At 45.3% G+C, this 26,847-nt stretch overlaps 1 long non-coding RNA gene across 1 annotated transcript in view; it reads left to right on the top strand.

The window, feature by feature from the left end:
* The first annotated feature begins 17,032 nt into the window (after positions 1 to 17,032).
* LOC123790459 (uncharacterized) overlaps positions 17,033 to 26,847 on the top strand; it is a 269,122-nt gene continuing 259,307 nt past the window's right edge. The window contains exon 1 of the long non-coding RNA XR_015724605.1: positions 17,033 to 17,097. This is a non-coding gene — a long non-coding RNA (uncharacterized LOC123790459). The remainder of the gene's footprint in view (positions 17,098 to 26,847) is intronic.

Raw genomic sequence — 26,847 nt, 5'->3', positions numbered from 1 at the left:
GTCCTGGGATGGAGCCCTGCGAGCCCTGCGTCTGGCTTTCTGCTCAGCATGGAGCCTGTTTTTCCTCTCTCTGACCCTCCCCCTCGTGATCTCTCTCTTTAATGAATAAATTAAAAAAAAAAAAAAGAAAAATAGATGGGATGGGGGGCAGGCCTTTCATTGACGATGTTGGTTTGTCTTGGCTTCTCCCCTGACCGATGTCACAGTTTTGCTTAGAATCCTGCTTGTCCTCCTTGCTCTGTCCTGTTTCTCCCTGGGATGCTTCTTCACGTGGGTCGTTTCTCTTGGGACACTCACATTTTATCGCATATTGTGTGGGAGTCATTCTAGGAGATGCGCTTTTAAAAATGCCTTATTGTTTTCTTTTTTTAAAAAGGAAGGATCCAGTTAGGGTGCTCAAACTTGAATTATGTACAGAAAAAAATGTGAATATTACTCACTTAAAATACAACTTCGCTCCCATGTTCTTTATTTTCTTTTTGGTTCCGAATCACACTGCTCATTTAAATGTTACGAGGAATAGCCGGGTTATGAAAGGGGAGGAAGTTAGGAGTGAGGCATGCTTAGCTTGGAAATAAAAGTCAGCTCCTCGATGTCTCAGAGTCTTAATTTATAAGGACCTCCGCAGCAGCCTGCCCCTGTTACTCATTTCCTGGGCTTTCTTGATTTTGAGGACACAACAACGCCATTCTTTTAGGGGAGAGTTCTCGGGTAGCAGTGAGGAGGAACTGGAGAGAAGCCTAATACAATCCAAGGCTTTCCTTTATTTTCACATTCTTACCCTTGAAGAGGAAAGGGGTACTATGTCCACTGCTTACATTAATTATGAGCCGCCTTTTTTTTTTTTTTTTCCCTCTGGACAAAGGGAAAAAACATGGAGGTTTCAGATGGTAATTGTTCCTTGACTCTGGCCACGAGTCTTTGGAGAAGTTCTCTTTGGTAAATGCGACTCACCCACATGCAGTGGAAACGACCATCAAAAGCTTTCGTAAAGAAGCTAATAGTATGAAGTAATAAGTACTTGCGAGGGCGTTGGGGGAATTAATCAGAGAGGTTCTGCAAAGTGGCTTGGAGATGCAAAGTGCAATATAAATGCTAAGTAGCCACGTATTTTTCTGGGAGGAGGCGGAGTAAATGTAATCAGGGCTCTGCTCAAGCTGAGCCGCCTGATGGCCACCTCCACACTCATATTTAATGTTGATAGAATCGCCGGCGAAACTTCCAACAGAGACGGTCTTTCCTTCGACCACAATGTAAATAATTTCCACAGAACGCAGGGCACTCCAAGCTTCAGAAGGCTCATGCAGAATTGGGGGGGGGGGGGAGCCAGGCGTATCCTATTTATATAGTAGGTGCTCAATAAATATTTGTTGATTTGATTTTATTTTACCCACGGTTTTTTGGACCCCCTTACTCCCTCACGTGCTTTGGAATGCCCTTAAGAGGATCTTGCCACTAGATGGCGCTATGTCACCGTGGAAGACGGGCCCCTGGCGTTGGTGGCTGGGGACGGACCACTCTGATTTTGTAATTGGTCAAGAAGGCAAGAGTTTTATTATTTTTTTTTTTTATTTTTTTAACTTCTTTTTTTTTTTTTTTTAAATGATTTTTTATTATATTATGTTAGTCACCATACAGTACATCCCCGGTTTCCGATGTAAGGCTCGATGATTCATTAGTTGTGTATAACACCCAGTGCACCATGCAATACGAAGAAGGCAAGAGTTTTAAGTCATTTCCTCCTCATTTCACTTGATAAGAAATCACGACCTTTTTTATTTTTTGAAGGGTGGGGTAAGGATCCACTGTGTGGGTTTACCTCTGCATAAAGCGAGTTCAATTTGATTTAATTCTCACGTTGAGGGATAGACTGTCCGGCTGCTGGTGTTTCGCCGCGTGTGGCCTTGGTAAGGGGCAATGACAGGCTCCCTCCTGCCGCTAACGCTGTGTCACAGGAGCAGTCGAAGGTGACTTGAGATTTGGAGAAATGAGGGTGCGTGATCGAGTCGAACAACGAGAACGTCTTTCCTTCTCTGAAGCTAATGTCACTTTAATTTCCATTGGAATAAAAGTCCAGTTGACCCTTGAGCAAGGCAGGTTTGCACTGCGCCTCACAGGACAGCCCTGTAAATGGTATTTTCTCTTACGATTTTCTTACCATCTTCTTGCCTCTAGCTTGACACATATAATGTGCAAAATACGTGTGAATCGGCTGTGTGATCGGTAAGGCTTCTGGTCAACAGTAGGCTATTCTTAGTTGTTTGGGGGAAGCCAAAAGTTCTATGGGAATTCTGGACTGTATACGGGGTCATCGCCCCTAACTCCCGCTTAGTTCAAAGGTCAACTGTGTTCGTTTTCTCCTAATCCTTGGAAAGTCCCATAATGGGCTAAAATGTTTCTTTCCGGGGCACCTGGGTGGCTCAGTCGTTAGGAGTCTGCCTTCAGCCCAGGGCATGATCCCAGGGTCCTGGGATCGAGCCCCGCATCAGGCTCCCTGCTCAGCGGGGAGCCTGCTTCTCCCTCTCCCACTCCCCCTGCTTGTGTTCCCTCTCTCGCTGGCTGTCTCTCTCTCTCTGTCAAATAAATACATAAAATCTTTAAAAATAAATAAATAATAAAATAAAATGTTTCTTTGCCCTTTAAAAATAGTTTGCAGCCACTCAGACGGTTAATATGATTTTGAAAATAATTGAACAGTCAAGCCTTAAGGTCATGTCTAAAAGCAAATTCTAGCAGATGAGATCATTGACTTCCAGGAAACCTAGAATTATCTTTGTGGAGACACAGAATATTCCTCTCAGCCTTCCATTGTTTATAGGTGTGAGAGGACCTGTTTTAATGTATTAATTACGTTCTGATCTGTTTGGTGTTTAAAACGTTCAGACGGGGGGGGGGGCGGGGAGGGGGGTTAAGTCCTTTAAAGAACTCAGGGAGTGAGGGGGATGAATCCTTCTCCAGGGTGGAGGCTTTGGAACAATTGCATTCGCGGAATCAGGTGCACAGTGGTCTATATAACTCTACATCTTCACCCCTACCCACTCGTGCATTATTATTATATCAAGAGGGTGTGGGCTACTCAAAAAGGCAGTTGGGAAGGAGAAATTTTAGAAAGGAAGCTACTCATGAGGCTAGAGGTAGCTGGATCCATGAGAAAGAAAGAGAAGTTGTGGGGTTTTTTAATTTTTAAAAGATTGTATTTATTTAGTTATTTGAGAGAGCGTGCATGCAAAGGGGGAGGAGCAGAGGGAGAGGGACAAGCAGACTCGGTGCTGAGACTGACTGGGGGCCATCCCACCACCCCAAGATCACGACCCCAGCGGAAATCAAGAGTCAGATGCCCCACCGACTGAGGCACCCAGGTGCCCCGAGAGAGAGGGAGTTTAGGTATATGTTAACTCCCCAGTTCTTCAACTGTGTGCTATACAGCCCGGGGGGGCACGACAGCGGACTCACAGGGATACTCTGAAACATTCTGATTTTTGAGAGAAATGTTAGGTTGCACTACTTTCCTTCCGGTGACACCCTATTTTTGCAAAGCTGGGTCTTCAGATGTCGAGGGGATAAAAAGCAAGTCTGTATAAGAATCAGTATGGAAGGGGCACCTGGGTGGCTCAGTCAGTTAAGCATCTGCCTTTGGCTCAGTTCATGATCCCAGGGTGCTGGGAAGGAAGGAAGGAAGGAAGGAAGAAAGAAAGAAAGAAAATCTTTTAAAAAATCAGTGTGGAATAGTTAGTAAAGATGTCATTGTCTAATCTGGTGCCGATGTTTATTTATTTTTATTTTTTAAAAGATTTTATTTATTTATTTGAAAGAGAGAGAACCAGAGAGAGAGCACGAGTGGAGGTGAGGGGCAGAGGGAGAAGCCGACTCCCCACTGAGCAGGGTGCCCAATGGGGGGCTCAATCCCAGGACCCCGGGATCATGACCGGCCGAGCCACCCCGGTGCCCCTGATGCCGATGTTTGAGGAGTGACGCAGTGTCCAAGAGGCATCTACATCTCTTTCGTAAGTAATTAATTACGGTTACTTAATAATTAAATGGAACAATTTTCCCTTTGATGTCTGGCAATCATTTTTCCAAATGGCTACTCGACTGTTAGGACATAAATACTTATTTGGCTTTTTGGATGTTACGACTTAATGAAAGGAGCAGTTAGGTATTGTGGCATAGGGGTGAAAAAATTACCGAGACACAAAAGGGACTTGAACTTAGAAAATTAGGGAACTTCTGAGCTAACGTTGTAAGTGGTTCCCTGATCTTCCTCGAGGAATGGCAGACGTGCTCCTGCCGCAGGACCTTTGCTCTCACTGTTCTCTCCATCCGAAATTGCCTCCTTCAGATTTCTGCTTAACTGAAATCATCCTTTGTGGTAAGTCCTTACGTGTGGAGGCCTACGCTCACCTCTATCTCTCGTATTGTACCCCAGCTCCCCTCCTCCGTGCTCAGCTACCCGTTCCTTACTGTATTTTTTTATTATGCTCATCACTTTTAAAGGCATAACTTAGTTGTTTCTAGTCTTATGGGTTATTATTTGTTCTTCCAGCTAAACCGTTCAATGGGCAATGTTCTTTGCTGTTTTATTTACTGACTAAAATACTTAAAAGTGTTTAGGGGGGCACCTGGCTGGCTCTGTTGGTAGAGTGTGCAGCTCTTGATCTCAGGGTTGTAGGTTTGAGACCCACACTGTAGAGATTACCTAAAAATAAAATCTTTAAAAAAAAAAGTGTTTAGAATAATATCTGGCACATAGACATCTTTGTAAATATTTGTTGAATGAGTGAAAAATCATCTCTGACCCCTTGAGCCTGGTAAGTACATGTTTCCATATATGTTTGTCATACAAAAAGTATACGAAAGTTATAAAGATAAAAGCCCCTTTGGGATTCTTTCTTGTTCAGGGGTTATTTTGCAATTTCTATTCTTGCGTTGTGTATATTGAAAGAAGAGCTAACCGAGTCACTGTTGCTGTTTAAGTAAATCCTTATGTTTTTGCTTTATAGAATGAGGGTGTGAAGAGATCAATGATTCTAGTCTTGATTTTTCTAGTTCTCTCCATCGTTTACAGTTAGCCTAACAGGAGCGTGGAGCTATACTAAATTCAGTAGTCTTCCAGTAGACGTGATCCTTAGCTCTGTGAAAGAATGAAAAGGTATCTCTGGGTTGTGTGTGTGTGTGTGTGTGTGTGTTTTCTTGAAAGATTTGTTTATTATTTATTTGAGAGAGAGAAAGGGAGAGCACAAGCAGGGAGAGGGGCAGAGGAAGAGGGAGACAAGCAGACCCCCCCACTGAGCGCAGAACCCAATGTGGGGGCTCGATCTCAGGACCCTGAGACCATGGCCTGACCTGAAATCAAGAGGTGGACTGACTGAGCCACCCAGGCGCCTCTCTCTGGGGGTTAATTTGCAACTTCAGACCTTTCTGAAGGGAAGGACACCTCATAGAACTAATGCCGCACATCCTACAGGGAGGGCTGGAATCATCACATATAAATGAGGGAAGGAGGTTACTGAGCTTGGTTGATTCGAAGTGAAAAGGACTCCATGTTGACTCTGTATGTTAGTTTTCCACACTGTGTAACAAGTTACCATGAACTTAGTGACTTGGAACAATGCACATCTATTATCTCACAGTTAGTGTGGGCCGGGCGTCCGGGCAAGGGTCTCTGGGCTGTCTGCTTCAGCCCTCACGAGGCTGCACTGGACGTATTAGATGGGCTGCATTCTCAGCTGGGGGCTCGACTGGCAAGAGTCTGCTTCCAAACTCAGGTTGTTGGCAGAATTCATTTCCTGTGTCTGAACGACAGGGACCACACTTCTTAGCGTCTGTTGGTTGGAGGCCCTGTTGGGTTCTAGAGACCATCTTGGTCCTAGATTTTCTCAGGAGAATCATCTGTGAAACAGGTTTCAATCCTTGGAAAAGTTGGGGGGTGGGGGAGTTTTGTACTCATTGCCTTAAGAAGAGTTTGGGCAAAAATGTGACTCCGTTTATTATATAGGGAGATAGTCAGTGCATATTAAGTAACTATATTTTACTGAATTTTTTTTAAAGATTTTATTTATTTATTTAACAGAGATAGAGACAGCCAGCGAGAGAGGGAACACAAGCAGGGGGAGTGGGAGAGGAAGAAGCAGGCTCCCAGCAGAAGAGCCTGATGTGGGGCTCGATCCCATAACGCCGGGATCACGCCCTGAGCCGAAGGCAGACGCTCAACCGCTGTGCCACCTAGGCGCCCCTATATTTTACTGAATTTGACCATAAACTTCCACTGGAATAGAGTGTGCATTTTGTTAAATATTGGTGATCAACATCTTTTTAAAAATAAGGAGAGAGATTGTCATTTGGGCATTAAAGAAAGATGGTCTAAATTGCTTTCTTGAATTATGACCTACAAAATCATTCCTTTCTCCTGGTAAATACTATTAACTATAAAATTGAATTATAAAAATAAAAAAACACAAAATACTGATGTGAAATCAATCTATCATTTTTATAGTGATTATATATATATATATAGTTTCTGTAAGAAAAAGTAAATGTTATTAATAAAGAAATTAACTTATCAAAAGACCTGTGCAAGGGAATTAGAGAGAAGTAGGAAAAAAGTCATTTTATGAGGTATTCTGAAGTAAAATTTCACTGGGGAAGAATACTAGAATGTTTTTCTCAAGACTCATGAGAATTAGGGGCGCCTGGGTGGCACAGCGGTTAGGCGTCTGCCTTCAGCTCAGGGTGTGATCCCGGCGTTCTGGGATCGAGCCCCACATCGGGCTCCTCCGCTATGGGCCTGCTTCTTCCTCTCCCACTCCCCCTGCTTGTGTTCCCTCTCTCGCTGGCTGTCTCTATCTCTGTCGAATAAATAAATAAAATCTTAAAAAAAAAAAAAAAAGACCCATGAGAATTATAAATCCATGGAAACGTGAGGAGTCTAATTTTGCTCTGGCAAAAAAGGACCACATGAAGCTTTACCTAGGGGTATAAATTTGCATTTATAAAAAGCTATAAAATTTTTACTAAAACCTTGTTTTTAATCATCTCACCATTACATGGATTTCATCATACTGTGAGTGAACTCTGTGCCTGAAGAGAGCCTATGATAGGTGGTTACCCAACCATACAGTCAGGATTCAAATGTTCCAATAAGTAGATAAGCATTTTGAAAATATTTGTTAAGCATTGCTGACATCTTGGGTGCCATACAGAAAATACGTGGTTTTTCTCCATGGCCTCATAACTCAAGGTACCATGGCATCCATCCTACCTTTGGTTGTCAAATACAATATTGCACGTTTTATTCTCTTAAGGTTTTGTAGGCTTGATGTGAACTTTAAAGGTAAGGACAGGTTCTTAATGAATTTTTAAGGCAGAGATTTCCTGTGCCCAGGGTGGGGAAGCTTCATGAGAGACGTCAGCAGGTGCCTGGGAGAGGGGGATGGGGTCTGATGAGAGGCAGGCAGTTGGCTGCTCCAGGTGTGGGGAACCACACTGGGAAGTTATAGCATCTCAAACAGCTGTAAGACCTGTAGCAGTGGTTCTCAAACTTAAGCCTCCATCAGAATCACCTGGAGGGCTTGTTAAAACAAAGATGACAGCCCCCACCCCCAGTTTCTGATTCAGCAGATCTGGCTGTGGGGTCTGAAACTGGCATTTCTAACAAGTTCCCTCATGATGCTGGTGAGGCTGTTATGAGGACCACACTGAGCAGACTACTACCTGGCTTGATCAGGAACCGGCCACTTGCAGAGAGAATAGGAGGTGAGGAAACCTAGAAGGAATGCCTAAAATGAGAGTGAGCGTCTTGAGACTTGATGTGAGATGCTTTTTAGGGAGTCTTTGGTCGACACTGGCCTCGAGGACACTTTCCTCCTGCCATACATACTGGTGAGAAAACGAGTAATCTATCACTTAGGGAAGCACATCTCATTGTGATTAGGGTCACAGGCTTTGGCTTTGGAGTTAGCTGGGACTTGACCCTGAGTCCCCACTCCACCTCACAGTGCCAGAGCAAGCCATTTAACCTCTGTCAAGTCATAATCACCTCTTGGCAAGTTCGTGTCACAGAGTGGGTTCTCAAAGACAGCAGTGTGGTGTGTATCCATTCTTCCCATTTGGAGGGAACCCCGGTGAATGTCGCTGCAGCCCATCCTCCCTCCACCCATCTTTGATACAGGGCAGTGGGACACATAACCCTGGCCTGGCCATGTAGGGTAGGCAAAACTTTACTTCTTCCCGTCTTAGGTTTTCAGCTGGGACTCTTTCCAAAAACATTAGCAAGAGACAAACAGCTTGTCAATGTGTGCAGTGCGCAACTTTTTATAGAAAGTAACTCAAAGTGGTGGCTTAGAACTCCAGCTTGTTTAGCATCTTCAGTGAAGAACAATACATTTGTGGAGAAGTGATAGAGAAAGGAAAGGGATTTTAGGCTTCCAAGGGCAGCAAACCATGGGAAGATAAATTGATGGGAGGAAACTAATGGAGTGAGATTTGTTTGCAGGTTCCTCTGGTTCTGTCTCTGGGCTGATAAGATTCTGTCTCCAGAAAGGGGGCAGGGAGGATAGAGAGAACTTTTCTTGCATTTGCTGTTTCTTAATTGCCTTCAGTTCAAAATCTTTTTATGTCAAAGAGGCATACTTGGGGTGACATATTCTGGTTTCTTTCAGCCACATAGATGTTCCTCCTCCCTTCAAAAGTGAGGGGGTGGAACAAATGGGAGAGAAAAAAATGAAGAGATGGTTAGAATTTGTTGGTAGCTGCAGCCCTCAGTGTTCATCTGTAGCGATGGCAGCATCTAGCGGTGGTGGCATTTCACCGAGTGCCTCCACCTCCGCTGGGTCTTTGCCCAAATGTCAACTTTATGTTATGTTCCAGAACCATTCTTATTTAAAGGAACAATATGCAATACGCATTCCAATCCCCCAAGCAAACTCCCTCTCCTCATCTGTGCTTTTTTTTTTCTTTTTTAAGAGTTATCTACCATGCTGTTATTTTCTTATTTGTTTTATCTGAGTCTCCCATTGGAAGCTGAAGTTTTTTTTTTTTTAAAGATTTTATTTATTTATTTGACAGAGAGACAGCCAGCGAGAGAGGGAACACAGCAGGGGGAGTGGGAGAGGAAGAAGCAGGCTCCCAGCAGAGGAGCCCGATGTGGGACTTGATCCCGGAACGCCGGGATCACGCCCTGAGCCGAAGGCAGATGCTTAACAACTACGCTACCCAGGCGCCCCTTGGAAGTTGAGCTTTTTGAAGGGAGGGAATTTGTCCCTTGTATCCTGTATCCTTGTATCCTGATGCCCAGAACAATACCTGTCACATAGTAGTACTTGGTAGGTTTTTATTGAATAAATGAACACTATAGGCTTGTAATATTCTTTGGTAAATTTACTCTTTCCCTAAGAGAGCTAATGGTTGTGGTTATTGACCCTGGCCAACACAGATAGCTATTAATATTAAGTTTTTAAAACTTTTAAAAGCAGTTTTTAGTTTCTTTAAAAATCTCTCTGTTCATGTATTAGCATTACTGCTATACTTTATATAGAAAAGTTATCAGCCAGGAATGTTCCTTATTAGCCAGGATTTGGTGAGATGCAAGTATGAAACAGTTTTGTTTCTTGTTTCCTTTTTTTTTTCTGCCATTGAACATGAGCTGTCAAGTCTTTCCCATCTCAACTCTATCTTGGAGAGATCCCATTGTTTTGTGGACACTTTGGGGCATAAAAGTCCAGTTCAGCTTAATTTAATCAGGCTACAATTCCAGCCTCTTATCTTATAGAGTACCCTTCTTCACCAGGCTTGGCTAGGGGCTCACAAGATCTGTGTTGGTGGAAGGCTGGCTTGCTCCTTGTCTCCTTCTCTAACTCTTTCCTTCTCTCTCCTGGGACTTGCCTTTCCTCTAGTGCATTAGATTCTGGGAGGCAGAACGGAGGAAGAACAGATGTCTCCTACATAAGAGTCCTGCATTTCTTCGTTGGCTAGCCACGCCCTCCATGTGGCAGACATCAAATGACCATGCTCTTATTGCTCAGTGAGCAGCCCTCTGGCCACTTGCCTTAAGCTTGGATGACTTCCTTGGTGTCCACTTGGCCTACAGGAGGTACAGCTAAAGGTGGGGGGCAGTCCATTCCATTGCTGACCCTCTCTTCAGCCAGCCATCTTCCCACAATCGATTCCCTTGTATTCTCTTCTCAAAGGGGCACAGAGACCAATTAAGAAGTCCATTCATAGGTAGAGTCCACATGGGGAATGGATGTCAGTCACCCCCTTTTTGCAGCCACTGTTAATTTCTTGAATCCCTACTGCTTGGATTTAGGGTAAGAGAGTGACCCTGTCCCTGGGGGAATGGAGAAGCCACAGGACGTTCACCTTATGCCGGTATTTCCTAATGGGAGTGCTACAGGAGATCTGGGTGGGAAAAATTCCTCGCTGTTCAGGGGTCTCGCTTGTATTGCAGGATATTTAGCATGCTTGGATCCTGCCCATTCAATGCCAAGAACACTCCCAGAAATGCCTCCTCGCATTTCCAACTCACACTCAGTTTGAGAACCATTGCTAGGCCAACAACTCAGTAACACATGAGAATTCTAGAATTTCAAATCTATCACTTATACAGGCCGGCGGGAGTCAAGGGTGATAGTTGCACGACTTTTAAGTTCTGTAGACATGTGTCTGTCAGTTCTCTTTAGAATGTGGGGATTTTTAGTGCCTATTATCCCCAGCTTTGGGCATTAGTTGAAATTGTGAAACAAGAGAGAGTCTTTCAACATCCTTTTACAGGCTGATAGCAACATGTCTCCAAATGACAGCATAGACTGTATTATATCTGGGGTTTCCGTTACAAAGCTGGTCCCCTCCTGATGTGTAAGTTCCAATCAGACTCAATTGGAAAAGCTGCCCCTTCCCTATCTCCTTCCTCCCAGTTCTTATGGAGGACACATTTGGAAGAACAGTATAGCTCTTACTCATCTATAAATACAAATCCTATCAGAATCATAATAATGAATGAAAAAACTATTTATTTATTTATTTATTTATTTATTTATTTATTTATTTATTTATAGCACAAGCAGGGGGAGGGGCAGAGGGAGAGGGAGAGAGAATCCCAAGCCGACTCCACGCAGAGCACAGAGCCCAACATGGGGCTCAGTCTCATTACCCGGAGATCATGACCTGAGCCGAAATCAAGAGTCCGATGCTTAACCCAGGTTAAATAAAAATGAATTTTTATGAAGTCTGTCGTTTCACCGGATCTTTAAAGTAAAGCTAATGTTTTGTATTTGGTCGAACGATGAAGTGAGCACTCTTGTATTGAATATCGGCAATTTTGCATAATTCAATTTGACGCTCTTGGTAGACGCCACATTAATTTGAATGCAACCTTAGCATAGAGCAGTCGTGACTATGTTTTAGCAGTTGAGACATTGTGTTATTTACGAGGGGGACAGCCTCCGATTCTATCCCTGTTGCCTCTGAGTCAGTCTCTTCTGAAGAACAGGCATGACAGAAAAGGAGCCAATCTTTTAGGTTTGCATTATGTCCTGCAGGCTTAGAATGTTTTCACATGAATGATCTCACCTGCTCTTCAGACCACCCTAAAATCCACTTCACAGGAAGATATTTGTGGTCCTTACAGGGTCCAATGGAAGAAATGGACAGAGTTTCCATGTGTGTATAAAACATCTAGTCTCTTAATGGGATCTTCAGAAACCCATTTTGCTAATACTTAAGATATTCTCTCAGATTGATTCTCTAATTAGTCTAAATATTTAAAATGGTTAAATAATAAAGAAATACCTTGTTATGATCATAGCATTATAGTATTACACTTAATAGTTATTTTGTGGGTTTCGATGAATAATTTCCATGTATTCTATAAAGTGAAATGTCTTTCCTGAATATCTCCAATGCACTGACTCAGTAAGGAGAACGTCAGTTTTCTTACAAAAGCAGTGAAGGGAGGAGGATGTTGGTTCTGGGAAGGGAGTGCGGTTCAGGGGTCTCATCATGTGGTTTTTGGGCTTGGCGACTTTGCAGGGAGGTCGTCACGGTGGAGCTGAGTTTGTAGCATTGTCTTGAAGATGAAAAGAGAAGGTCTTTTATGGGTAAGAATAAGAGCGAAATTAGTTCTCAGAGCTCTCATTTGTTGGTTATCTACAAACCAGGAGCTCTACCTCCTTATTCTAGTCCATGCCAACCCATGGACTTCCCCCGATGTGGATTTTTCAAGAAAGCAAGCTCCTTCACAAAGAACTTAACCTCTGTGTCCTTTGGAGAATGTACCATAGAGAGGAGCCTTTTAAATTTGAGCGTTGTTTAATATATCTGTTGTTACTGTTGTAGCTACCTCTTTCTTCTCCCGGAGAAGGCCATGGGAATCTTGAGGCTGTGTCCCTTATTCTCCTCACCCTGGAAGAAGCTAGGATGTCATGTTGATCTGTTTGCGGTGAATCCCTTCTACTCGCCCTCAGTAATTGTTTCTGCGGACCCTCCTTGTTGACTCCCCAGAGAAGCAGTCGCAAATCTCTGCGGACTTGGCCTCATCCTCAATTCTGCTCTAGTCTTCCAGATGACCTCTAAAAGTCCTAGAAAATGCTGCGGGGGGGGGGGGGGGAGGGGGAAGAGGTCAAGGGACACTGGGCGAGTCCCAGCCAGAGACTTATGTTTATAACAACTTAGCAGAAACAGAAGCATTACTTTTTATCATACACCCCCTGGCATGCATCTGTCTTTTGGATGTGACACGAGATAATTAATGTGTAAATACCAATTAGAGTGCTTGGCACAGAACAACCAGTTAATAACTGTTGGTTTTTATCTGTCTGTCTTTAATTAATAACCTTTGACCAGCAAAGATCGTTTAGAAAAATATTAGGTAACTCAGTTTCAGCAAATATGATGTTATAATGAGTTGTGCTGACCTGATGTCCTTGTTCATTTGGGGGCTCAGCTAATATAGCCAAACTACGCGTGTGACATGACTCTGAACCAATGGTGATGCCTCACACGACTCCTGGATGGACGCGCCTTTTCTAGCTCTCACCCTACCTTGGATTCAGTTTTCCTTCCGGCGGCCCCCTGATCTCAATGTTACTGGCAAGGATACGGCTCCATGAAACTCCCGAGTAATTAGCAAATTTGCAGCTTCTCAGAGATACCTGTTGAGTTTCACTGCTGCTGTGACTGCGACTGCTTCCCTGGACCGATCGGTGGCCAACACAGTTCCCCACCCTCTTCCCAAACCCAAGAAACAGCTTAAGCCTTCCAACTGGCAGAATACAGTGTGTGCCCTGTGGTGCCTGCCGGGGCCCATCTTCAGGGAGAGGGTTGTGGAGGCCCTGACTCAGCTAATACTTACTCAGGGCTTGTGGGTTACAGGTCACTTCTCAGTTGCTGCCTCACTTTTGATCCTTACATTGAATCCATGGAGTAGACCCAGCAAGCGTTTCTATTTCTCTTTCATCCATCAAGTTGGACGATATTGTTTGAGGATATTATTTTTTTCCTTTCAAATGAAAGGTGCATGTCTAGTTCTTAAGTGAATTGATAGAGTGGCTAGTTCTAAGCGAAATGGTTAAGTTTCACCCTTCATTTCATTTTTTAAAAGATTTGTTTTTTTAACTTTAGAGAGCGGGGAAGGGGCAGAGGGAGAAGATCCCCAAGCAAATCCCCCTGCTGAGCATGGAGCCCAATGTGGGGCTCCATCCATGTGACTGGGACCAGAACTGAAACCAAGAGTCAGACGCTCAACTGACTGAGCCACCCAGGTGCCCCTGAAAGATTTTATTTTTAACTAATCTCTACACCCAACCAGGCTCGAATTTATAACCTTGAGATCAAGGGTCACATGTTCTACTTACTGAGCCAGCTGGGTGTCCCATACATTTCACCCTTTTAAACACCCAACTCTTTAGGCTTTGGGAGGTACAGTTGGGATGTGGTAATGGCCCGAATGCCTTATGCATTGATACTTTGTGCTTTGAACTAGTTTCTTCCAACAAGCTGGCTCTGTTCCTCCCTTGGAATGATGCAACTTCTTCACGAACGTCACATTGGATGCGGAAATGTTTAGCAACATCAACTATGATATTATTGTAATCCTAAGACAGGTGTGGTGATTTTGTTTTTAAAGATTTTATTTATTTATCTGTCAGAGAGAGAGAGCGCTCACGCACAAACAGGGGGAGGGGCAGGCAGAGGGAGAAGCAGACTCCCTGCTGAGCAAGGAGCCCGATGCAGGACTGGATCTCAGGACCCTGGGATCATGACCTGAGCCGAAGGCAGATGCTTAACGACCAAGCCCCCCAGGCGTCCCTGCATGGTGATTTTTTGATAAACAACTCTGGTGAAGGGTCGTGAAAAATTAGTGCAGGATTACTTGTAACTATTTTTTATATTTTATTTTATTATTTTTAAAGATTTTATTTATTTATTTTAGAGAGAGAGAGCACGAGCTGGGAGGGAGGGCTAGAGGGGGAGGGAGAGAGACAAGCAGACTCTAGACTGAGTGTGTAGAGTCCAACTAGGGGCTTGATGTTACAACCCTGAGATCATGACCTGAGCTGAAACCGAGAGACGCTCAACCGACCAAGCCACCGGGGTGCCCCTCATTTACTTTTTTTTTTTTTTTTTAATTCTCTTAAATCCCTGCCAGGAAGAGTGGGCACCTTGTAAGTATTTGGGCGATGAATGAGTGAATGAAATGTGGAAGGCATCATTATGGACTGATCGATGTTCCACATTTGAAATTGGCAATCCTGTATCCTGTGTATTGACCAGACTGGACCATTGACCAATTCCTGGAGGTCACCTGCACCTTCCTACCTCCTATGCCTTTGGTCACTCCATTTCCTCTGCCTCGATCGCCCTTGACATCTCTGTCAAAATTCTACCCATCCATTGGCCTGGACCAAATGCCATGGTTTCCCTGAAATCTTCTTGGCTTCTTCCATCACCACAGATGGTTCTCGGGGCGCCTGGGTGGCACAGTCGGTTAGGTGGCCAACTCTCGTTTTGGCTCAGGTTGTGATCACAGGGATGTGAAATGAGATTGAGCCCTGGGTAGGGCTCTGTGCTTAGCACGGCGTCTGCTTAAGACTCTCCCTCTGCTCCTCCCCCCACCCCCCAAATAAATAAATAAAACTTTAAAAGAAAAAAAAAGGTTCTCATAGCACATTGCTTAGGTCTCCTTAGGTCCTTACCATATTTATTTTATATGACAGTAAAGTCTGATTGACCAAGGAGAAGAGGCTATTAGCAACTAAAGGGTTCATTTGGGGTCTTAGGGATTGGACTGAAGTTCAAAGTGTGCTCTAGACACGAGCAGGAGGGCAGGCTCATAAAGGCAAAACCCGCAAGGTCACAACACATTTTGAAGGAATTAGGATGGTGCTGACAGAGTTAAACTGACTAATACCCCAATGGCTATTTAGCTAAGATGTTACATTATCTCTATTTCTGTCCAAAGCTCCAGAAGGGGGTCCAGGTGCAATTAACCAGTTTTAATCAACAAAAGTCACAAGTCCCTCGTGTTCTGAGAATTGAAACATGAGATGTGCATAGACCTGGCTTCCTCAGTATCCTCCCTACTGTATTTTGAAATGATCCACTTAGCAATGCTTACTTCCCCCTGGAAAATTCTTTTACAGCACATATATATCATCTTTCTTGATAGGGTTTCAGAGAACAGTGTTCATCTTTGTACCACACACACACACACACACACACACACACTTTAAATATAGTGTCACCCTATGCTAAGTTCTCATTTCTGTTGCATGAATGATGCCTACAGGGAATGAACTTTTCTTTCCATACTGTAACACCCATAGTTCTTCACAAAACTTTTCAACAAAAATGCTGACAAATAGGAAAAACATGCATATTTGATTTCTGCTGAAATTCTAAAGCCACTGATGGAAATCTAAATAAACAGTAAAACGGACAAGACCCCCAGGGGAGAACTAAATTTTCAAAAGACACGGAGAGTTTAAACTTGAGTAACTGGGGATGAACAGAATCATTGTAAGAAACACCGGTATTCAGTGTAAAAACCTAGGGAGAGAATGCAGCCCTTTTCTACAGACAAGAAGTAAAATGGTAATTAAAAAAAAAAATGTTTCTAGTTTGGATTTCAGCATGTGGCTCTCCAGTAGTCTCCTCATTATTCTTTTAACTCGCGCAGTCAACACAGCAACAACAAAAGCAAGCCTGGACTATTACATCTACTTCAGGGAAGAGAAGGAACTAGAAAGAACCGCCAGGGTCTTGGCCTGGGGTGGGGGTCGGCTGGAGCCTGCCAGCAGCTGGAGCCAGGGTGTGGCACGCGGCTGTCTCTTCTCTTTCAAGGTTCCTCTAGGCAGTCGCCAGTTCGGGCTCATTATTTATAGATGAATTTGCAGTGTGAGAAGCCTCAGGCGGCGAGGTTCGGGTGAAATCGGCATGACATTGCAGATTTCCTAGAGCCAGGGAAAGAAACAGCAGGGCAGCCTGAAGCAATGCTGCCCTCGCTTCCACCGTCCTTGTTTTTTAAAATTTTAACACAAGTTTCCCAGGGGGTTTGCAAAAAAAAAAAAAAAAAAAAAAAAAAAAAAAGAAAAAGAAAAGAAAAAACACACACAAAAACACTGATTCATCTTAAAAGGTGTGATGGCGAATTCCCCAGCGGCAGCTTCCTTCCCCGCAGAGAGAGTATTAGAACCCGCAGAAATCTGGGTTACTGACTTGGAAACCAAATAATAGGGATGAATGAACGGACCCAGGAGTAAAGAGGCTGCACGTAAAGGGAAATCCCTCATTACATCTTGCATGGCCTTGGACATCAGGATGCCTGCCCACACAGCCCTTAGGTTCGGGTTGCCCGGGGAGCAGAGTATGCACAGATTTCCCTTTTTACCTTATTTCTGATTCAGGAAAGCCAGTTCTTTTCCCCTACCCCACCCCCACATAAGGATTAAAGAACAGCCCCCAGCCTCGCCCTCCTCGTTAAGGTCGAACCAATCACTTTCACCTGTTGGTGGCTAAAGTGTTTCAAAGGACCCGGTTGTTTTAACAGGTAAGCTGTTGGGAAATCGTGGGGGAAACATCGGGATGCAGACGGAGGGTGGTAAGGTAAGAGGCAGCGGCACCCCTGCTTGGAGTTCAGGCAGCGGTGGAATCCCCCGCCCCCACCTCGCGTGAGTCCCGGGCGGGGGTGGGGGGCCTGAGGGGGGGCCTCTGCGTCCCCCAGCGCTTTAATCCTGCGGCTTCCCCGGTTCAGTCTCTTCTGCCCCCTTGCTGTGAATTTCCTTGTGCCTCGAAAACACTCAGTTCTTAACCAGGGCGAGTCTCCCTGATTGCCCGATTTTATTTTCTTTAAAAGCTTATTCTTAGGGGCGCCTGGGTGGCTCAGTAGGTTAAGAGTTTGCCTTCAGCTCAGGTCGTGTTCCCCGGGTCCTGGGATCGAGTTCCCCATGGGGCTCCTCTGCCTCTCATGAATTAAAAAAAAAAAAAAAAAAAAGCCTTAATAAAAAAAAGGGCTTATTCTTAACCCACCCTTTTCTAAAAGAGAAATCAGCTTTTTCTTACAGGTGATTTATGGGTGAGTTTTAGCAATTCAGTAAAACCAGACAGGGCAGAGTCCTCACTTCTCTCTCGCTCTCTCTCTCTCAGAGAAGGGAATATGGGGATTTAAAGCTTAAAATCTTAGGTTAAGCAGTTTTCTTATATTTGATGGAAAAGCAGCCAAACTGAGTGGCTTTTGAAATCCTGCTGCGCAAAGGCTATAGATGAGCCTGCCGTCCCCTCCTGTGGTTAGGAATGAGCTTTCTGGATGGTGTGTATGCCCCTGGGCTGTACGTGGCTGGCTGTGTGTGCCCGCGGGTACAGTGGAGGGTTCCCTGTGTGTAGATGGTATTATTATGAATCTATGAGGACACCCGACAGGAAACTTAAGCTAATGCTTTGCCCTTCGGAATGGCAATCAGTCTTAAGCCAGGCTGTTTAAGGCGAGGCTGGTATTTTTCCTATAAGGCAAAGAACAGTCTAGGAATCCCCACAAAGAGAATTTCCTGCCGTTTGCCTAGTATGAGTGGGGCAGGAAAGACACATCTGCAGTCTGTTGTCTTTGCACTCTGCCTGCCTGGGAGATTTGTCCTGTAAAATCTCAGCCATTTTTTCAGAGCTCTGTTGGAATGAAGGTGGAAGCAAACGGAGCCCCGGGCTGACCGATGGCTGTCTTCCGTTCTTGGATGGATCACTGAGTTCATTTCTATCAAAAACCCTGGACATTTGCAAGAGTCAACCTGACATGAGCGGAGGACCATAGTTCAGTGTTTAGCGGAATACTTGAAGTCGCTAATAACCGCATGTTACCGTCCTCTCGGTTGAATTAGCAGAACCTGCCAGGAGACAGCAAGTCACCCCAAAGGCTGAGTGTTTTGTGATGCCTTTAGCCCGTGGTTCTCCAGTGGTAGAGATGTTTCTTGGGTTAAGTATAAATTCCTCGTGGGAAACAGTGCAGTTCCATGTCTCCAACATGGGACAAATTAGAGTATATTAAGAAATGTTGTTTTTTCCTCGGTGTTTCTATAGGGATGAAATCTGGGTAAGATGAGCCTCAGGGTTAATGTAAATGGGGGAAAAGACATCACAAAAAAAACAAAACTGTCCTGAAATGGTACTTGAGTGGGGGTGGTGAGGCTCCAAAGTCCTCCCGGTAAAGGAGGCGGTCAGCGATCATTGTGGGTATTTCTTTTTTTTTTTTTTTTTAAAGATTTTATTTATTTATTTGACAGAGATAGAGATAGCCAGCGAGAGAGGGAACACAAGCAGGGGGAGTGGGAGAGGAAGAAGCAGGCTCCCAGCGGAGGAGCCTGATGTGGGGCTCGATCCCAGAACGCCAGGATCACGCCCTGAGCCGAAGGCAGACGCTTAACGACTGAGCCACCCAGGCGCCCCCATTGTGGGTATTTCTATATGCTTGTATTTGTGTACCTGTGTGTATATGTATTTGTGGGCACAAATATGAACACATAAGCACAGGTACAAACCTCATTCTTCGTGTGAGTGGACTACACTCTCCTCTCACTCTCTTTCAGAGCTTGGATTCCCTCAAAATGAAGGAACCAGGATCAACCCAGCTGGTCCTCCGCAGGAATGTCTGACTGGTCAGGTTGGCCAGGCTGTGCACTTTTCATGGTGTAGTGTGTCCTCAGTAAAGCCGTGATGCACTGAATTGTGTGGGAGAAGGTGGGAGTGGGGAGACGAGAGCCGGGAGAGCCAAAGGCTGAGCCTCTCATCTGGTGGGGAGTTCAAATGTTGGCTCCCAGGGAGTTGAAATGTCAGAAGCAGAAGCTGTAGATCTGGAGGCTAGACCACTGCTTTCCAGCAGATGGACTCCACCTGCCCACTTCAATGTCAAGGCCTCCCCAGGAAAAGCTTTCCTTTAGATTAAGGAGAAGGTAGTCTTGCTCCCCTCTTTCTCCAGCGTGTCACAGTCCTCTCGATGGCCATGGCCACGGTCTACGTCTTCTCCACCGGTTGCCACACTTTCTCCCCTGTAGGAGAAAATGAAAGGGTGAATCGCTTGGAGTCCAAGGTGACTATGTGGTTGTCCATTCGGTTCCTAGCTCCCCTCCCCCACTCTGGGGCTCAGCTCAGCAGAGAAATGGTTTTTATTTAGACTCGAGCCATAATTCCTGAGAATGTGCAATTTCACAGCATGGCCACGCTGCGTGCGGGCTGTCAGCTTCGGTTATGCTGGGGCTGCCAAGGTTGCGTCTCTTCACCAGTAATAGGATTTACGTCGCGGAATATCTTCCGTCTCACGTATATGTATTACACTGTTTATGCGGACAAGCTGCAAAATGGTATTGAGGCTGGAGTGCTTTATCATATCGTGCCCCCTCTTTTCAAGCAGTGTCTGGTTCTGGTGTCGCCCGAGACTGGTTGAGGAATAAAATCACGTGGCCAGGTAAACACATACAGTATTTCTCTTCAGTTTGCCTTTCTGCCTGGTTTCCTCAGCAGGCTCTGGCTCCAAGTGTGCACGGGGTAGAGACGGAGGCTGAAGAAAAATGATAAGGGGGTGCAAGCTGTCCTTGTTCCCCAGTGACGTGGACGAATGTCAGCGAGCTCTCCACCTAGTGGAGAAAACACACCTAGTGTGTTAAGGGCTGAAGCAGAAAGCTTTCTGGGGGGCTTTTCACTGTCCTCTGTGAGTTCAAGCCCCGCATTGAAGCTTACTTAAAGAAAAAAAAAATTACGTCCGGGGACCTGGGTGGCTCAGTTGGTTAAACACTGTACTGATTGATTTTTGGCTGAGGTCATGATCTCAGGGTCGTGGGATTGAGCCCCGAGTTGGGCTCCACGTGGAGCGTAGAGTCTGCTTAAGATTCTCTCTTTCCCTCTCTCTGCCCCTCCCCCCCGTACCCTCCTCCCCTAAGCTCGTGTGTGCATGAATGCTCATTTTCTCGCTCTCTAAAAAAAAATTATGTCCCCCAAGTGCCTAGAAGTTGGGAGGGATATAGTGGGTCAGATGAAACACTCAAATCCTCTATACACCTGTGCAGAGTGTGCCCTTTGGGGATTGGTTCTGTCTGAGCTGTTTCACAGATGGGAGGGGGTCATCATCCCTCAGGAATATCCAGGAAGGCATTGGGGAAGAGTTTGAGAACCTATGTCCTAGGGACCCTAAAATGTCTCAAAAATCGCGAAATTGTTGCGGCAGAACGTATCACCTTGAAAACCCTTAATAAGGTCGGGGAGAAGAGTATTTTGGGCTTCCCTGTGTCAGGTCATATGAAACTGTAGAAACAAACATATGTGATCTAAATATCATGTCCATTGCAGTCAAGCAATTTCCCACTTCCTTTTTTCTTAAGATTTTATTTATTTATTTATTTATTTATTTATTTATTTATTTATTTATTTATTTGACAGGGAGAGAGAGAGACAGCGAGAGAGGGAACACCAGCAGGGGGAGTGGGAGAGGGAGAAGCAGGCTCCCCGTTGAGCAGGGAGCCTGATGCGGGGCTCGATCCCAGGACCTTGGGATCATGCCCTGAGCCGAAGGCAGACTCTTAATGACTGAGCCACCCAGGTGCCCAAGAAATTTCCCGCTTCTTATAAATCCGGCACTGACATCCAGCTTCTCAAGTTACGGAAAGTCGGAAGAAACACGATGCATCTCTTTCTAGTTATTCAATGAACAGTTAAGAAAGTATTTTTTTTATTGCTTTTTAATTATTTTTTAAATTTTAGGTAGGCTCCACGCCCAACCTGGGGCTTGACCTCACAGCCCTGAGGTGAAGAGCCGCCTGATGCAGTGTTTTGTTTTGTTCTTGCAAGAGAAGTTAACCACTGACCAACTTATCAGTTAGATTTTCTCGTGGGTCCTTCATATTTCTTCCTCCACGTCCCTTCCCTCAAAAGCAATGAAATTTGGTGATGGCGAAAGAGTATATATGAGGAGTGTCTTTATATTCTTATTATTCTTATTATTTAAGCTTAGAGAAGGAAGGTATCTGTTTTTGATCAAAATCATATTGTATTGAACCAAAAAAAAATTTTTTTTTGCGCTCTCATGACTGTGCAATCTAGAGAGGTTTCCAAGTCTCGATGAGCACATGCAGTAATTAGGAGGTGTTACTAGGTTAATTAGAAGCTGTGCCTCTTAATGATTCAGAATTGTTCAGGGGAGAAAATTGCAAGAGAAGGGAGAGTGCAGGGAGAGGATTTGCCTCGAAAAGCTGCTCTCCCGTGAAGGTCACGCTATTGTTACAGCAAGATGTGCTTGTGTTCCTGGTAGAAATGTTCATTATGCCTGCTACAATTGTATCAGCCGTGTTAAGTGAACGGTAATGTTTTTATTACAATAATTTCCATTCATTGACTAAGTTAATGCGAAAGTAAGAATCCAGCGTTGACCCTGACGTTGTTGGTTAATTGGTCTCCTTGAAATCCAGTCCTCCCCGAATCCTCCATCCCCTGGACTGATGTCTGCAGGTCCCTTCGGCTGGATCTTCTTCCTTTGTCTGCACTTGCCCTGTGGCTGGATCTGGCGGCCCCCTGCATGGTGTGACGCCCCTTACATCCCGATGTCTAGAAACCACTTTGCTAGCCTAGACCTTTCTCCGGAGCCCCTGATCCCCACATGTGACTGATGCCTCGCCAGTCCCTCAGAGCCTGCATATCCCCTTGGAATTCATATCCACCCCTCTCCACTCATCTCGACTTGGACTCCTCTCCCCTTCATTCACAAATCCACCCAGGCATCAAATCCTATAGATTCTGTCTCCTTAACTCCTCTCAAACCTGTCCACCTGTTCAGTTCTGTCAGTGCTTCTGTTGGTCCCTTGTCCTAGGTCTGCCCCAGGCTGCTGTGAATACTTAGGCCCTGGCCACCTCGCTCAGGGTCTCAGGAGCACGAACTGTCCCCTTTCCTCGTCTTTGGTTCCTTCCACACCCTGAAACCAACTAGTAAACTATGCCTGGTCTTATGGAGGTGGACTGGATTGGAATCCTTCAGAAAATCAGCAGAGCTACGATGCCGTGGGACATCCTAGAACATTGGTAGTTCCCATCTGGGACCTCCCTGGGGCAGTCTTGCAGAGCTCCTTCTGCTTCCCATTCCTTGTATTTTCATATTTATTTTATTTTTTAAAGATTTTATTTATTTTTAAGAGAGAGTGAACGTGCATGAGAGGGGGAGACCCAGGCATCCCTCGTTTTTCTTTTATATTTTACTGCTCATCATTCTCTCACTTATTTCTGTTTTTAATACTCCACACTCCCTGTTTTTCCACTTTCTTTGTCTCCACTTTTTTCCTTGTGTTTTTGTAAGATTTTATGTTTAAGTAATCTCTACACCCCACATGGGGCTCGAACCTACAACCCCAAGATCGAGTCGCACACTCTACCGACTGAGCCAACCAGGTGGCCCTGTGCTTTTCTTTTCCATTACAGCTGTCTTATTTCACTTCAGACCCTCTTCTATGAGGTGAATAGTGGGTCTGTCCTGGCTCTAGTTTTGTGCCACGTTTCTATAAGGATTTGCTTTATTTCGTGCATCTTCTGGCGTAAATAGCTCATATGGCCAGTTTTCAAATCTTGGCTCTGCAACTAACAGTGTGACTTTGAGCAGCTGAATGGACTTCTCTGCGCTTCTCTAAAATGGGGATACTTTTTTTTTTTTTTTTAAAGATTTTATTTATTTATTCGACAGAGATAGAGACAGCCAGCGAGAGAGGGAACACAAGCAGGGGGAGTGGGAGAGGAAGAAGCAGGCTCATAGCGGAGGAGCCTGATGTGGGGCTCGATCCCATAACGCCGGGATCACGCCCTGAGCCGAAGGCAGACGCTTAACTGCTGTGGCACCCAGGCGCCCCTAAAATGGGGATACTTTTAACAATTCAGTGATACAAGGAAGTGTGGGGGCTAGTGCCCGACACAGTGTAAATGCCGAGTAAATGTTAATTAGCAGATTATTAAAAATCATTTGTGGGGCATGTGGGTGGCTCAGTCAGTTAAGCCTCTGACTCTTGGCTTCGGCTCAGGTCATGATCTCAGGGTTGTGGGATCGAGCCCTGTGTCGGGCTCCGTGCTCAGTAAGGAGTCTCCTGGGGAGTCTCTCCCTCTCCCTCTCCCCCTGCTCTCTCTCTCTCAAATAAATAAATCTTTGGAAAAATCATTTGCATGTGCCTGGGTGGCTCAGTCAGTTGAGCATCTGCCTTTGGCTCAGGTCATGATCCTGGAATCCGGGGATCCAGCCCCACGTGGGGCTCCCTGCTCAGCAGAGAGCCTGCTTCTCCCTCTGCCGCTCACCCCACTCATGCTGTCTCTCTCTCAGATAAATAAATAAATAAATAAAATCTTTAAAAAAAATCATTTGCAACAGCATATAAACCGCCTCATTGTCACGCATTAACAAACATCCCTCGGGCTCTTGTTTCCCTCCGGCTCCTGCCCCATTTTCATCTCTGCTTTGCCGCGAAAGTGATTGAAAGAGTTGCTTGTACTTGCTGTCTTGTTCTCATTTTCCTTTCTCTCCTTAACTCAGTGGATGGGGCTTTCATCCAAACCGCTCTAGTGAAGCAGCCCCTATCGAACCGGTCAAGGTCACCAGTGATTTATACCTTGTCAGGGTCCATTGTCAATTTCCTCTCTCTTTGTTCCCACCGCTGACCTCTCAACAGCAGTGGACATGGTTGATGCTTCCCTCCTCGAAATGCTTTTCTTCTTTGGGCTTCCATGACATGGTCAGCCTGGTTTTCCCCATCTTGTGGGCCCTTCCTCCTCTGTCTTGATGTTCCCTCCCCAGACCTCTGAAAGTAAGAGCCCTCCAGTCCCTCAGTCTTTGGTCCTGTTCTTTATCCATATTCTCTTCCTCCCTGATCTGACCTAGTCTCATGGCTTCAGATAACGTTTATATGTTGGAGAATCCTCAGATTGTTATTTCCAGCCCCAGATCTCTTCCCCGGGCTCCCCACTCTGATATCTAACTGGCTCTTAACATAGGAATGCCTGATAGGCATCTGGGATGTAATATGTCCAAAACAGAACCATTCACTCCTCTCCTCCTGAAGTTGCCCCCCGCGCCGTAAATGGCACACCGTCCAGTCTTGGCTTGTAGCCTGGGTGTGCTCCTTCACTACTTTCTTACCTCGATGCCCTGTTAGTCAAAGACCCTGCCATTGATACATTATTCCCAGTTCCCAGCTCTGCTTTTCCGCTCCTTCTTTAGCGTTCCTGCCCCATCTTTCTGAAGCATAAATCAGATCATGTCACTCTTGCTGAAAACACTCGAAAACATCCATTATACATAGAATAAAATCCAGGCTTCTTAACATGACCTAGGATCTTGTTCTTTCCCATCTTGGGGACCTCCTGTTCTCCTGTGCTCTCTTCACTTGAGCCTCGATGGATTTCTTTGACTTTGAGCGTGGCTAGCTCTTTCTGGTACCAGGGCCGCTGCACGGATTTTTTTTTTCTTTCAATTTTATTTATTTATTTATTTATTTATTTATTTATTTATTTATTTATTTAAAGATTTATTTATTTAACAGAGATAGAGACAGCCAGCGAGAGAGGGAACACAAGCAGGGCGAGTGGGAGAGGAAGAAGCAGGCTCACAGCAGAGGAGCCTGATGTGGGGCTCGATCCCATAACGCCGGGATCACTCCCTGAGCCGAAGGCAGCCGCTTAACGACTGCGCCACCCAGGCGCCCCAATTTTATTTATTTATTTGACAGAGATAGAGACAGCCAGCGAGAGAGGGAACACAAGCAGGTCGAGTGGGAGAGGAAGAAGCAGGCTCACAGCAGAGGAGCCTGATGTGGGGCTCGATCCCATAACGCCGGGATCACTCCCTGAGCCGAAGGCAGCCGCTTAACGACTGCGCCACCCAGGCGCCCCAATTTTATTTATTTATTTGACAGAGATAGAGACAGCCAGCGAGAGAGGGAACACAAGCAGGGGGAGTGGGAGAGGAAGAAGCAGGCTCACAGCGGAGGAGCCTGATGTGGGGCTCGATCCCACAACGCTGGGATCACGCCCTGAGCCGAAGGCAGACGCTTAACCGCTGTGCCACCCAGGCGCCCCCGGATTTTTCTTTACCTGGATCTTTACGTGGGTGCTGCCTTCTTGTACGGATATCCTCTGAAGTGTAGCAGTGGGTGTCGACAGAATTGTCTATATGTGTTTAGAACTCCCAATTTAAAGATGACTTCTTTCATGGCTCTGTATTTAATTTTTATTTTATTTTTATACCTCTGATGGAACAGAGGTCTCACTTCCTTTTCTCCCCCGAGTTGACCAGTCATCCCAATGCCATTTATTTAAGAGGCAACCATTTTCTCCAATGATTTGAGATGCCAACAGTGGACAAGATGGCTTGTACTGGCATTTCTTTTCTTTTTAAGATTTTATTTATTTATTTGAGAAGGAGCTCGCATGAGCGAGGGGTAGAGGGAGAGGGAGAAGCAGGCCTCCCCTGCTGAGCAGAGAGCCCAACATGGGGCTCGGTCCCAGGACCCTGAGATCATGACCTGAGCCGAAGGCAGACGCTTAACTGACTGAGCCACCCCAGTAATGGCATTTCTTGCTAAAGTATTGGTAAATGTCCTTAACCCTCCTCTGGATTTCATGGGGTAGCCAGCAAGTCCCCTGGATTGTGGTCAAGGTTTCTCTTTGGTTGGAAATTTCTCTGCTTCTAAGAAATTTCGATTTTAGGCTGGCATCTACTATCCAAAGGAATGTATTAGTGAACAGCTATGAGTATCTTGTGAACGTGATAAGAAATGTCCAAGGGAGTACCTGTTTGTTAACTAACCTTTTTTTTTTTAATTTTTTTTTTTAAGATTTTATTTATTTATTCGACAGAGAGAGAGACAACCAGCGAGAGAGGGAACACAAGCAGGGGGAGTGGGAGAGGAAGAAGCAGGCTCCTAGCGGAGGAGCCTGATGTGGGGCTCGATCCCATAACGCCGGGATCACACCCTGAGCCGAAGGCAGACGCCCAACCGCTGTGCCACCCAGGCGCCCCTGTTAACTAACCTTCTTATCTGTGAAGTGATTTTCTTGTCCCTTCAGCTCTAAATCTTGTGATTCTAGGCTTGGGCGTCTTCAAAGCTTTTCCCTTATATTTTCGAAGTAACTGTACTCGAGGTTGTCCAGTTTCCATACGACGTTCTTTGCTTTTGAGATTAGAGTATAGAAATTCAACCACGCGGGGCGCTTGGGTGGTTCAGTCCATTAAGTGTCTGCCTTCAGCTCAAGTTGTGATCTCAGGGATTGAACCCCACATCAAGCTCCCTGCTCAGCGGGGAGTCTGCTTCTCCCTCTCTCTCTGCCACTCCTCCTGCTTGTGCGTTCTCTCTTTCT

The sequence above is a fragment of the Ursus americanus genome, chromosome 5 (genome assembly GCF_024610735.1).
Source record: "Ursus americanus isolate L20-20 chromosome 5, mUrsAme1.1.p, whole genome shotgun sequence".
Classification (NCBI taxonomy): Eukaryota; Metazoa; Chordata; class Mammalia; order Carnivora; family Ursidae; genus Ursus; species Ursus americanus.
Note: the sequence above shows the minus strand (reverse complement) of the source record. Positions and strands in the feature narration are given on the sequence as shown.